Raw genomic sequence first — 12426 nt, 5'->3', positions numbered from 1 at the left:
AAGAGGTTGAATTTTTGATAGAAAATTCTATTCACTACCTAGATAAAGATCAATAACTCCGATCTTAAATTGAAGGATCCGATCATTCATTTTTAAGACGTCGTTCGATTTTGACCATTCATTTTATGCCCGCTTGATGGGCATTATTATGATTTCGAAAAATTACGAAATTTATTTTCTAGAAGTTTAAAATACTCTAGATCATATTTAACGGAGTGAATCGTCGATTCGGAAGCTCCATCATCGAAAACAACTTATGAGTACGAAGGACCCAATACTCATAAGAGTATAGTAGTGCTACTATATATATATATATAGTCCAGCTATGGTGCTAGTAAAAGCACCAATCACTTGGTGCTTGTAAGTTTTTTACTGTTAGATTTACTCCACGGATCATTTTCAACCATTAGATTATACTATTTAACCAACCACTCACTCAACCCTATGGGCCCCGCATCATCCTAACCGCATATCTCTTAATCCAATGGCTAAAAATCTACAAGTACTAATGTCTTGGTACTTTTAAAAGCATAGGAGCTCAATTCTATATATATATATATATATATATATATATATATATATATATATATATATATAAATCAGTTACTATTCTTTTAGAAGGACGGAGGCCTTTGTCCCTATAGAATACTGCTTTGCCAAATATAGAAGGTTATAGGATTGGTTGCATGCCAGCATGCTCTTACAGGGCTTGTACATGGAGACATTTTGGCATGAAATTTATGTGAAAATGAGCTCAATCTCTCCATTTCCACTTACTAGCACTTTGCGCAAATTAGTGAAATTCCACTAATGCAATAGAGTTGTGCTTATCCCTTTTCACCTGTAGGACTAGAGAGAGGAAGAGAAAGAAGACAAAATGAAAAGGAAGGAGAAGAATGAGAAAGAAAAGGGATTTTGAGGTTTCGGATTAATCCGATGGCTAGATTGATTTGCACGCGCACACTGCGTTTGTGACGTAAGAAATTTTGTTTTTAGCCATTTGTAATTCCTTTAATTTTTTCTTTTTCCCTTTTCCTTCCCTCTCTCTTTATTGCTGTGAAACAGTAGCAGCTGTAATAGCTGCTGCTGCTGGCCATTCTGTAGCAACATCAGCAGTCAACTCCTGCTGCTGGCTGTGGACAGCAGCAGCAGCCAGGTGTTGTTGCTAGCTAACTTTGCAGTAGCAGCAACAGCAGTCAGCTGCATAGGCAGAGATAAAGAGAGAGGGAGGGAGGTAATTGGTGCAATTCGCGTGTTCGGTGATCAAATCAGTTAGTTGGGGAGTTGAAATTTTACTTTGCTGAAATTGGAGGCAATTGGGGTGAATTTGATATAATTGTAGGTACTAGAATTTTGATCTTCCGTTGAATTTTAGGATTCTCTAAGTTTCGACTCACCTATGGAGTGTTTGTAAGATGTCACCGAGACTCTTGTCACTCCCCGCTAGTTGGGATTACCTCGCATGGATCATTAAGGTAATTTGGATTAATTTTAATCTAAACTCTCCTTTGTTGTTCAAAGCGGTGAATTGATGAATTTTAGTATTCATTTGTTTTGCTAATAGCCTTGTTAACATCGGAGTTTCCTTAGTGGATTCTTTGGAGACTAAGATGAGGAGTGGTGTATTGGAGGTTGATTCTCATCGTTATTGGATTAGCGACCTGAGGTAGGTTCCAAGTCATCGGAAATGAAGAATTTCCTCTATGGCTATTCACATCCACTTGCATATGTATATGGTCATATAGATTGATAAAGGGCTATATTAGCACGGAGTTGAGTGGAAGACTAGATTAATATCTATCACGTGTATATGTGAGTAATGATTTATAGATGAGCACTGAGTCGAGTAGGTATGACATATGTATATATATACGTGTGTGTGTGTGGTTATATACATTGATAGAGATAATATTAGTATGAAATTGAGTAGAGGGTATGGATTTCAGTTCATTCACATATAGATACTAATTTAGGCCATACCGTGTGAATCATATGTCATGCCCCTTGGTTCTTTTTGAAAATCCTTTTTAGAAAAACTAGTAAAAAACATGTAGAATTTTTTTTCTTCTTAAACACCTTTGAGAGCACCCCATGGACACGCACAGACCTGCCACATGGACAAAAGATCCCCTATACAAATGGGCAGAGTCTCTCCTGTACATGCACAGCGTAGCACCTTTATACAAAGTCAACCACACATACAACCACAAAACACAGGCAATCTGATGAGAACAATTGATAATCACATAATAACAATAATCCACACCCATCCATTATTATTCAAACATTAATAGGTAATGAACCAAACTAATTCAACATATACGAAAAGCTGAACTAAATACTGAAATATAAAGGTCTCTACAGACCAACCAGGAACACAGCTACCCAGTATCGTCCTCACGCATCTTCCCGATCCTCCCCGCCCTTGTCACCTAAAAAATGGTTGGCGTGGGTGGTTGAGAACATGTAAATACGTCTCCCCCTCCCAGTAGGTATCGCAAGTCGACAAAGACAAGCTGCACTCACCGGCAAACAAAAAAGATAATCAAGAGTAGTGAATGGGTAAATCGGGTATAGTAGCAATGGAATAACAACTAGCAATAAATGCGAATGTAATCGCTACTGCAAGATAAAGTAGAAATCGACAAACATGCATAATCAACAAATGTACTGGAACAGTAGCAATAATGACTGGAAAGAACTACAACTACCAATCAAAATATAACTATCCACTACTGTAAAGAACAATAGAATACACCAATGCATCAAATGGATGAATAATACCAACAACCAAATCAACTGCCATATTGGTCTAAAGATCTCAGGCTAAGCCATGTCCTGTTCACCCCTTAGCATTTAACCCTAACAATAGTCTGCATAGGGCTCACGGGTTGGAAGTATGACCACCTTTTCAGAAAAGAATACCCTATTGCGGTGGAAGAGATCACTGGTGTACGTGAAGATGCTCACGAGCTGTAGCAATCAATGCAATATGCTCAATGATTAACAATGGCAAATGCCGAATGAGTAACACGCAAATGACCGACCAAATCAGGTCTCTATTTCTGAAGGAAATGTCACCATATCCCTAACTTATAAGGTCTATATAATCAAGTCACCATGTACGAGATTCGAAAGGTCATCATATAACGGATATACAATATCACTATGTAACAAATACGAGCGTCACCATGTCACTGGCCTATAAGGTCATATAATCAAGTCACCATGTACGAGATACGAAAGTCATCATGCAACGGATATACAATATCACTTTGTAACGAATATGAATGTCACCAACCACCGTAATCAAATTATGACAATTAATCATAATCAATATTAATCTACAACTATATCATAATATCATAGATGAGAATAAACTATAGAGTAGACAACAAAAAACAAGTGAGGTGCAAAAGCTCAATAGATAAGCATGAACATACTACTCAAATCAAAGAGGATATGAAAGGAAAGAAATCACCGAGAAGGCGCCGCTAAACCGACTTCGGATCGAAGTACCCACCTCTAACGTATGAAATACCCGGGTCGTTGACCCTCTACAGATGCTTCTTGCTATCACCCAGACCTACGCATAGTACAAAGACATAATTAGCCCTAACCTGCTAATTACCCAAAAACCTAGGACTCTAAACAAGTGCAACCATTGAACAATTGGATTTCCAAAATCCAATTGATAGTCACCGAAAGATCGCCCTATTATCGCACCGGCTCGTCAGAATGTCACCCCAACCCACGAGGTATTCCAAAACAAGTATTCCAAAATGAGACGAGTCTCACATCGCCTGATGATCTTGGGCTATGTGTGTGATTGGACTGACGATGTAACGTATCACTTCCCCGTACAATGTGCCGAGTTCCGTCGAAATGAGCGGAGCGCGAAAAGAAACGACTTGGAATGGGTTCTAAGTGTATTGGAACCTTGGTGTAGAGAATTGGGACCTGGGAGAGTGAAATCTAGAAAATTGGCTAAGTCCCAGAATTTCAGCTCTCGGGGATCGGTCCCTGCGGGGAGAGACTGGTCCCCGTAAGTTGGAAAATTGCCCAACGACTAAGTTCTGAAAATTGTGCTCTCGGGAACCGGTCCCTGGAGGAGAGACCGGTCCCCGTGCGCGTAACCAGCCAAAAAGAGTGAAAATTTAGCTTAGTCCTGAGAGTGGTGCTCTCGGGGACCAGTCCCTGCGGGGAGAGACCAGTCCCCGTAAGCGAGAAATGTCCCCAGCGGCTAAGTCCTGGAAAGCCCACTCTCGGGGACCGGTCCCTGCAGGGAGAGACCAGTCCCCGCATGAGAAAATTGCCCAGTTGGGCTTAGTGGAAAGGTGAAAAGTTGAGGGGCTAAAGTGCTAATGTGACATGAGTGGGGTCTATAGAGGTGAGGGCTTGGGTTGGGGCTCTCATTTCTCAACCCTAACCCTAAAACCTTTCCTTCTCTCTCTAAAACCCTCTTTCTCCCTCTCCTTCTCTCTAGAACTTGGATCAAGGGGAGCTTTGGAGGGGAAAAGCTTGGAGAAGAAGCTTCCCCAAGTTGGAGGCAAGCTTGTGCAAGGCTTTTGGAGGAAAACTTTGGGCTCTAAGGTGAGTTTGTAAAGTTTGAGTTAAGGTTTTGAGTTTGTTTCCTTCTAGTATACTTCTAGGAGATGAATAGAGGTTTTTCCCCCATAGTATCCATGCTAGGGACCTTGAATGGGGAAGATGACAAAGTAAAGGGACCCAAAATTGGGGTTTTGTAATTATGAGGTCGAAACTTGGGATTGATCTCATTCTAACCTAATTGATAGGTTTTCTGACGTGTTGGCGCGCTCGGTTTAGCGATCCGACAAGCATACACGAAGATATTGGCGAAAGAAGCCGTTTTGGTACAGATAGTCGCAGTTTGCGGCGTAGAGCTCTAAAAATCACGAAAATTGGACCACGGCATCCTAGTACCACTAAAAGGTGGGGGGTGCTATCCGAAAATACCGACTCTCTTTCTATGTCTATGTCACTTTATTTGAGCATTTTGTATTGTTGCATTCTACATATAGGGTAGCTTATTATGTGTGCTTGGTTGAATTGCATTTAGATGCTTAAAGAACATATGAATGATAAAACACCATGAGGACTTATATGTGAGAACCCTATGTGCATGTGAATGCGAGAAAAGACTTGGACAATAGTAAATGAGGGTGACATTGACTATAGTGACTTGATTGGCATTGAGAATGGAACGGCTAAACAAAGTTTAACCTAGAGTGGCATCACGACTCATGTGGCTTGAAAATAGTGGTATGTGCATGATAAGGTAAAGACCTATCATTGGCACTGAGGCATTGAGATATGAGACAGGTTGGCTATATTTCCTCAAATTGAGGAATGGATCGTTCTCACATGTATCGGTTCCGATTTGTGAGAGGTCGCTACTCCACAAGCGGTTTACTTCGGAGTGTAGACACCACGGGTAAGAGTGCCCGGCGAAGATCCCTCGGGTGACAGTGCCATGTGCCTTTCCCGGTAGACGGGATGGATCCCTCGGGGGCATTTTCAAATGCTAATCTCGGTAGATGGGACATGTGAGATGTGAGTTTGGGGCGAGCCTTGTGGACCCCGGTTTGATTGGGTAAAAGCCAAGTGAAATGATAAATGGACACGCATGCATAATCATCATGTACTTGATTATCTATCTATCTGTTGACAGCTGTTTTGCAGGCATTGTATTAGTAATTATTTTACATGGTTCGGTATCTATCTTTATTGAATTACATATGCCTGAAATAGACCTAGTGGGCGAATCGGCGTGGTCTGCGGCCGAACCCACTGGAAACTTCGTTCTAGTTCTCATTACCACTAATCTTGTAGATCCGTGCGCGAGCGGGGCGGCGGAGGATCGAGGCAAGGGTATCGCGCCATAGATAGCGGCCTTCGGAGTATAGGCGTACCCTTTGTACATTCAACTTTTGTATGTTGAACTAGTAATGTAAAATGATGTAAACCTTTTATTTTGGGCAAAAGCTAATGTGATGTAAATGTAATGAATGGAAAGTATGAATGTAAATAATGGTTTACTTGTGTTTGATTCAAATGTAATCAAACGACTTGTATGATAAATGTTTAGTTAGTTTCGATGCTTTCACATATGAATTAGTTGTTGTTTGCCCTCGTGCAAACCTTGTATAATTGCATTCATGTTGTTGAATTGCTCGTATTATACATGTTGTTGGAGCCTTGGGCGAACAGGGGACGTGCTGTCCATTCGGCGTCTGTCGGTATGCCCAAACCGACCAAATTGGCGGCCTCGGGGCGTGACAGATAGGGTAGTATCAAAACGAGTGAAAGCAAAAGTCTAGGATAGACTTAGGGACCTTAGGATTGGAGACCTTAAGGACTTAGGAGACGTTTAACGTGAATTTGGGCAACGCGGAAGCTAATTGATTGGGTTATGAAAAGAACTTCTCTAAAAGGACTTAGAGATGGATTCAAGAGATCGTTTGTTTTCTTCTTGAAGTGTTATGTTGGCGGCCGACTACATGACGCCGAGAGTTGAAAATAATGACACTTGTTTGCTTTTGCTTAATCAGGTAGCTATTTGGAACGTGTAAGAGTTACGCGTGTCGAGTAATAACGTGTGTGTTTCGTTTCAGGAGCTAATGTCCCCGAGTCGTTACACGCGTCAATCCGCTCCGGCATTACCTGATGAAGTGCCCGAGCAAGTTGGATCTGATGAAGTTCGAGAGTTGTGGGCCCAAGTAGTGGCTTTGGCCGGGGCTATGCGACAACAAGGGAAGCAGATAGGACGGCTTCATGAGTTGGTGGCTCGATAGGCGGCGGCGGCTGCACCTATACCTCAGGACCCACCCGCACCTGTAGCACCTACTTCGACGGTGGCGGCGGCACCGATGACGGCTATTCTTCCGACGGCTTTGGGTTCTTCGGCTTCTATCCCGGAGGTACTTGAGGCCGAGCAGGAGCGATCATTGGTGGTGTTGACGGCCTTTCGGCGGTTCAACCCTCCGACCTTCCAGGGTGATGTAAAGGACCCTTGGTTAATGGAGGCGTGGCTTTCAGCGATGGAGGCATTGTTCGAGGATATCTACAACCTCGAGAAGGATAAAGTACGCCTGGCGGCTCATTGTTTAGAGGGGTCGGCTCGAGCGTGGTGGACACGAGTAAAGAACGGACGATCTTTGGATCCTACTTCCATAACTTGGGAGGCATTTCGGGAGTTGTTGCTTATGGAGTACTTCCCAGAAAGCGACAAGCAGAAGATCAAGGAGGACTTTCGCAAGTTAAGGCAAGAAGCCGAACGGTGCGGGAGTACAAAAGGGAGTTCTCGCACATGGTCGATTGCGTTTCGGACTTGGTTCATGGAGACCGGGACTGAGCGGAGGTCTTCGAGCGCGGATTGTGGCCAGAAATATTCAAGATCATTCATGCGCTCCGGTTGAAGACCTATGAGGACGTGTTGGATCGCGCGTTATGGGTAGAGTGCGGCAACGCCATTGCGTGCGAGGAACGCCAGGCGTTTGAAAGGGACAAGGACAAGGAGAAGTCCAAGAAGCGACCAGCTGGTGGTTCCACGGGGCAGTCGAGTTCTAAGCGACCCCCTCGGTACCCAAGACCGTAGTGGCGGGGAGGCAGAGGCCAGTCAAGGAGTCAGACGACTTCCTTCCCGCGTGTGATCTGTGGCAGAAATCACAAGTCGAGTGATTATTCTCAGCGTGACGGGAGGTGTTTCCAATGCGGCCAAGCAGGACACATGAGTTGGGATTGCCCGGGCGGCGCGTCACCTGCCCCGTCAACTGCTTCGGCTCAGTATGCTCAATGACAGTTTGCAGGACTGCCACCTACTATGTCGGCTGGGCGCGCTTCAGCACCGCGTCAGCCGGAAAGATCACATGCACCGAGTGGATGGGTTTTCGCCACTCAGGTGGAGGAGCAGCTTGCTGTACTCGACGACATTGTGGCAGGTATTATTCTGATTAATGGCATTAGACCAAGAGCATTGTTTGACACGGGTGCATCACATTCATTCATTGGTGCATCGTTTGCTAAGACTCATGGCATGGAAATAGTGCATAATCATGACTATTGGTGGGTTAACGCACCAGAACATTCGTTTAGAGTTCACGAGGAGTGCTTAGCTTGTTCAGTTTAGATCGGCGATTGGATCATGCCGGCGGACTTGCTAGTACTGAAACAGATGTGGGGATTTGATGTCATCTTGGGAGTTAATTAGCTCTCCAAGTACTATGCCAGCATTGACTGTGATAGTAAGGTGATCACTTTTCGTGAGCCTGGTCAAAAGGAGTTGGTGTATCAAGCGTGCAAAAGCTCGTGCTTCGCGGCGACTGTATCGGCGTCGAGGGCAAGGAAGATGATCAAAGATGGATGTGTGGCCTATTTAGCAACCATGATAGAGGCTCAGAAGTAGCACCCTGAACTTGGAAATATCCGAGTTGCGTGCGAGTTTCCGGATGTGTTTTCGGCGGAGTTACCAGGATTGCCACCGGATCGGGAGATCGAGTTCGTCATTGACTTGATTCCCGGAGCGGCGCCAATCTCGAAGGCTCCGTATAGAATGGCACCTGCGAAGCTTAAAGAGTTGAAAGATCAATTGCAGGACTTGCTCGACAAAGGCTTTGTGAGGCCGAGCGTGTCACCATGGGGAGCACCAGTGCTGTTTGTGAAGAAGAAGGACGGTACACTACGACTCTGCGTTGATTATCGCTAGTTGAATAAAGTGACGGTCAAGAACAAATACCCGTTGCCGAGGATAGATGACCTGTTTAATCAGTTACAAGGGTCGCGGGTATATTCGAAGATAGACCTTCAGCGGGATATCACCAGTTGAAGATCCGGCCGAAGGATGTGCATAAGACGGCGTATCGTACGTGGTATGGCCACTATGAGTTTACGATAATGCCGTTTGGACTTACGAATGCCCCGGCAACGTTCATGGTCCTAATAAATCGGGTCTTTCGACCGCTGTTGGATAAGTGCGTCGTGATGTTTATCGACAACGTGTTGGTGTACTCGCGGAGTGAAGAAGAGCACGAGGAACATTTAAGAACCGTGTTGCAAATACTCCGAAACGAGAAGCTTTATGCTAAATTGAAGAAGTGCAAGTTTTGGCTTTCGGAAGTAACCTTCTTAGGCCATGTGATTTCCAAGAGCGGAGTCTCGGTAGATCCGAGAAAGATTGAGGCGATTAGAGATTGGCCTCGCCCGACGAGTATGGCGGAAGTCCGTAGTTTCATCGAATTGGCGGGCTACTATCAGCGTTTTGTGGAGGGGTTTGCGAAGTTGACTACTCCTCTCACACGCCTAACGCACAAAGGAGTAAGATTTGTGTGGAGCAACGGTTGCGACCAAAGCTTCCAAGAGCTAAAAGAGAAGTTGACCTCGACCCTGGTACTTGCTTTGCCGACACCGGGAGAGAGCTTCGTGGTGTATAGTGATGCTTCCTATAGTTGTCTCGGGTGTGTTCTTATGCAAAATGGGCGAGTCATTGCGTATGCTTCGCGCCAGTTGAAGAACTATGAGAAGAACTACCCGATACATGATCTTGAGTTAGCGGTGGTCATTTTCGCGCTAAAGCTATGGAGGCACTATCTTTATGGTGAGCATTGTGAGATATATACCGATCACAAGAGCCTCAAGTACTTGTTCACCCAGAAGGAGTTAAACATGCGGCAGCGGCGGTGGTTGGAGCTGTTGAAAGATTATGACCTTACTATCCTATACCACCCCGGGAAGGCCAATGTCGTTGCCGATGCGCTAAGCAGGAAGTCAGTTGAGAACTTGGCGACGGCGGTTACGAGTCAACCGTTATTGCATAGAGAAATGCAATAGTTCGGATTGGAGGTGGTGGCGCCGGAGGTTCCGACTATCTTGGCGGCACTAGTGGTTCGACCGACTTTATTGGAGAGAATCGAGGAGCGGCAAGTTGATGATCCATATCTCCAGAAGGTGCGGAGTGACATTAACGGCGGACGCGCCGATGACTTCGGCGTGGGATCCGACGGTGCACTTCGGTTCAGAAACCGGTTGTGTGTGCCTAAGGATGATGACATCCGCAAGATGGTGTTGCAAGAGGCGCATCATTCCCCGTACAGTATACAACCGGGCGGCACTAAGATGTACAGGGATCTGAGGCTACATTATTGGTGGCCGGGTATGAAGAAAGATATTGGGAAGTTTGTGGCGCAGTGTTTGATGTGCCAATAAGTGAAGGCCGAGCGTCGATTTTTTGCGGAGAGGTTGCAGAGCTTACTAATCCCCGTGTAGAAATGGGAGGACATAGCAATAGACTTTGTGGTCGGTCTACCCCGATCGCAAGCCGGACATGATGCTATATGGGTGGTTGTGGACCGTTTGACGAAGTCGGCTTATTTCTTGCCGATCCACACCACGTGGTCTGGAGACAAGTTAGCACAAGTTTACTTAGATGAGGTAGTGAGGTTGCATGGGGTTCCCGTGTCGATTGTATCAGATTGAGACCCCCAGTTCACTTCTCATTTCTGGAAGACCTTGCAGGATGCTCTAAGCACGCAGCTCGATTTCAGTACGGCGTTTCATCCTCAGAGTGATGGCCAGTTAGAGAGGACAATTCAGATACTCGAGGATATGTTGCGAGCGTGTGTACTCGACTATAGAAGAGGGTGGCACGAGTATTTGCTGATGGCGGAGTTCGCTTACAATAACAGTTATCAAGAAAGTATAGCGATGGCGCCGTTTGAGGCATTGTATTGGTGAAAGTGTCGCTCCCCTATCCATTAGAGCGAGGTGGGTGAAAGAGTCACCCTTGGTCCGGACGTGGTGCGAGAAGCGGAAGAGAAAGTCCGTCTTGCTCGCCGAAGGTTGTTGACGGCACAATCGCGGCAACGAAGCTACGTGAATAAGCGCCGGAAGGATTTCGAGTTCGCGGTTGGCGACCGTGTGTTTCTCAAAGTGTCGCCAATGCGCGGGGTTAAGCGGTTTGGCATTAGGGGGAAGCTTAGTCCCCGGTATATTGGCCCGTACTAGAGCGAATCGGGCCCGTGGCGTACAAGTTAGCATTACCGCTGAAGCTTCCGAGAGTGCGCAATGTATAACAACCCAGCCCACTAGCAACAATAACTCGTTGGGCCCAACCACCGGCCCAAAATGCTTAAGCCTAGTTATTGTTACTAGTGTCTAAGTCTCTTATAAACCCAATGACAACCCCATTCCCATCCGATGTGGGATTATTGGGGTGTCACACAACGTGTTTCACATATCGAATCTCCGCAAGTATTTCCAGAACTCCTCACATGTGTTGGAGTATGAGCCGGTAGAGTTACACGAGGATGTAACTTACGAAGAGTTTCCGGTGAGCATTCTTGCTAGAGAGGAGCGGAAGCTACGGAATCAGACTATTCCGTATGTCAAAGTGCAATGGAGTAATCACTCGTGGCGTGAATCCACGTGGGAACTCGAGCAGAAGATGCACGAGGTCTATCCTCACTTGTTCGAGCAAATGAACTAAGGTACGTGTTGAGTTTCGCGGACGAAACTGTTTTTAAGGGGTGGGAAATGTAACGTATCACTTCCCCGTACAATGTACCGAGTTCTGTCGAAATGAGCAGAGCACGGAGTGGAACGAGTTGGAATGGGTTCTAAGTGTATTGGAACCTTAGTGTAGGGATTTAGGACCGAGGAGAGTGAAATCTGGGAAATTGGCTAAGTCCCAGAATTTCAGCTCTCGGGGACCGGTCTCTGGGGGGAAAGACCGATCCCCGTAGGTTGGAAAATTGCCCAACGGCTAAGTTCTGAAAATTGTGCTCTTGGGAACTGGTCCCTGGAGGAGAGATCGGTCCCCGTGCGCGTAACCAGCCAAAAAGAGTGAAAATTTGGCTAAGTTCTGAGAATGGTGCTCTCGGGGACCGGTCCCTACGGGGAGAGACCGGTCCCCGTAAGCGAGAAATGTCCCCAGCGGCTAAGTCCTGAAAAGCCCACTCTCGGGGACCGGTCCCTGCGGGGAGAGACCGGTCCCCGTATGAGAAAATTGCCTAGTTGGGCTGAGTGGAAAGGTGAAAAGTTGAGGGGCTAAAGTGCTAATGTGACATGAGTGGGGTCTATAGAAGTGAGGGCTTGGGTTGGGGCTCTCATTTCTCAACCCTAACCCTAAAACCTTTCCCTCTCTCTCTCTAAAACCCTTTTTCTCCATCTCCTTCTCTCTAGACTTGGATCAAGGGGAGCTCTGGAGGAGAAAAGCTTGGAGAAGAAGCTTCCCCAAGTTGGAGGCAAGCTTGTGCAAGGCTTTTGGAGGAAAACTTTGGGCTCTAAGGTGAGTTTGTAAAGTTTGAGTTAAGGTTTTGAGTTTGTTTCCTTCTAGTATACTTCTAGGAGATGAATAGAGGTTTTTCCCCCATAGTATCCATGCTAGGGATCTTGAATGGGGAAGATGACAAA

Source organism: Ananas comosus, linkage group 12 (assembly GCF_001540865.1).
Source record: "Ananas comosus cultivar F153 linkage group 12, ASM154086v1, whole genome shotgun sequence".
Lineage (NCBI taxonomy): Eukaryota > Viridiplantae > Streptophyta > Magnoliopsida > Poales > Bromeliaceae > Ananas > Ananas comosus.
Note: the sequence above shows the minus strand (reverse complement) of the source record.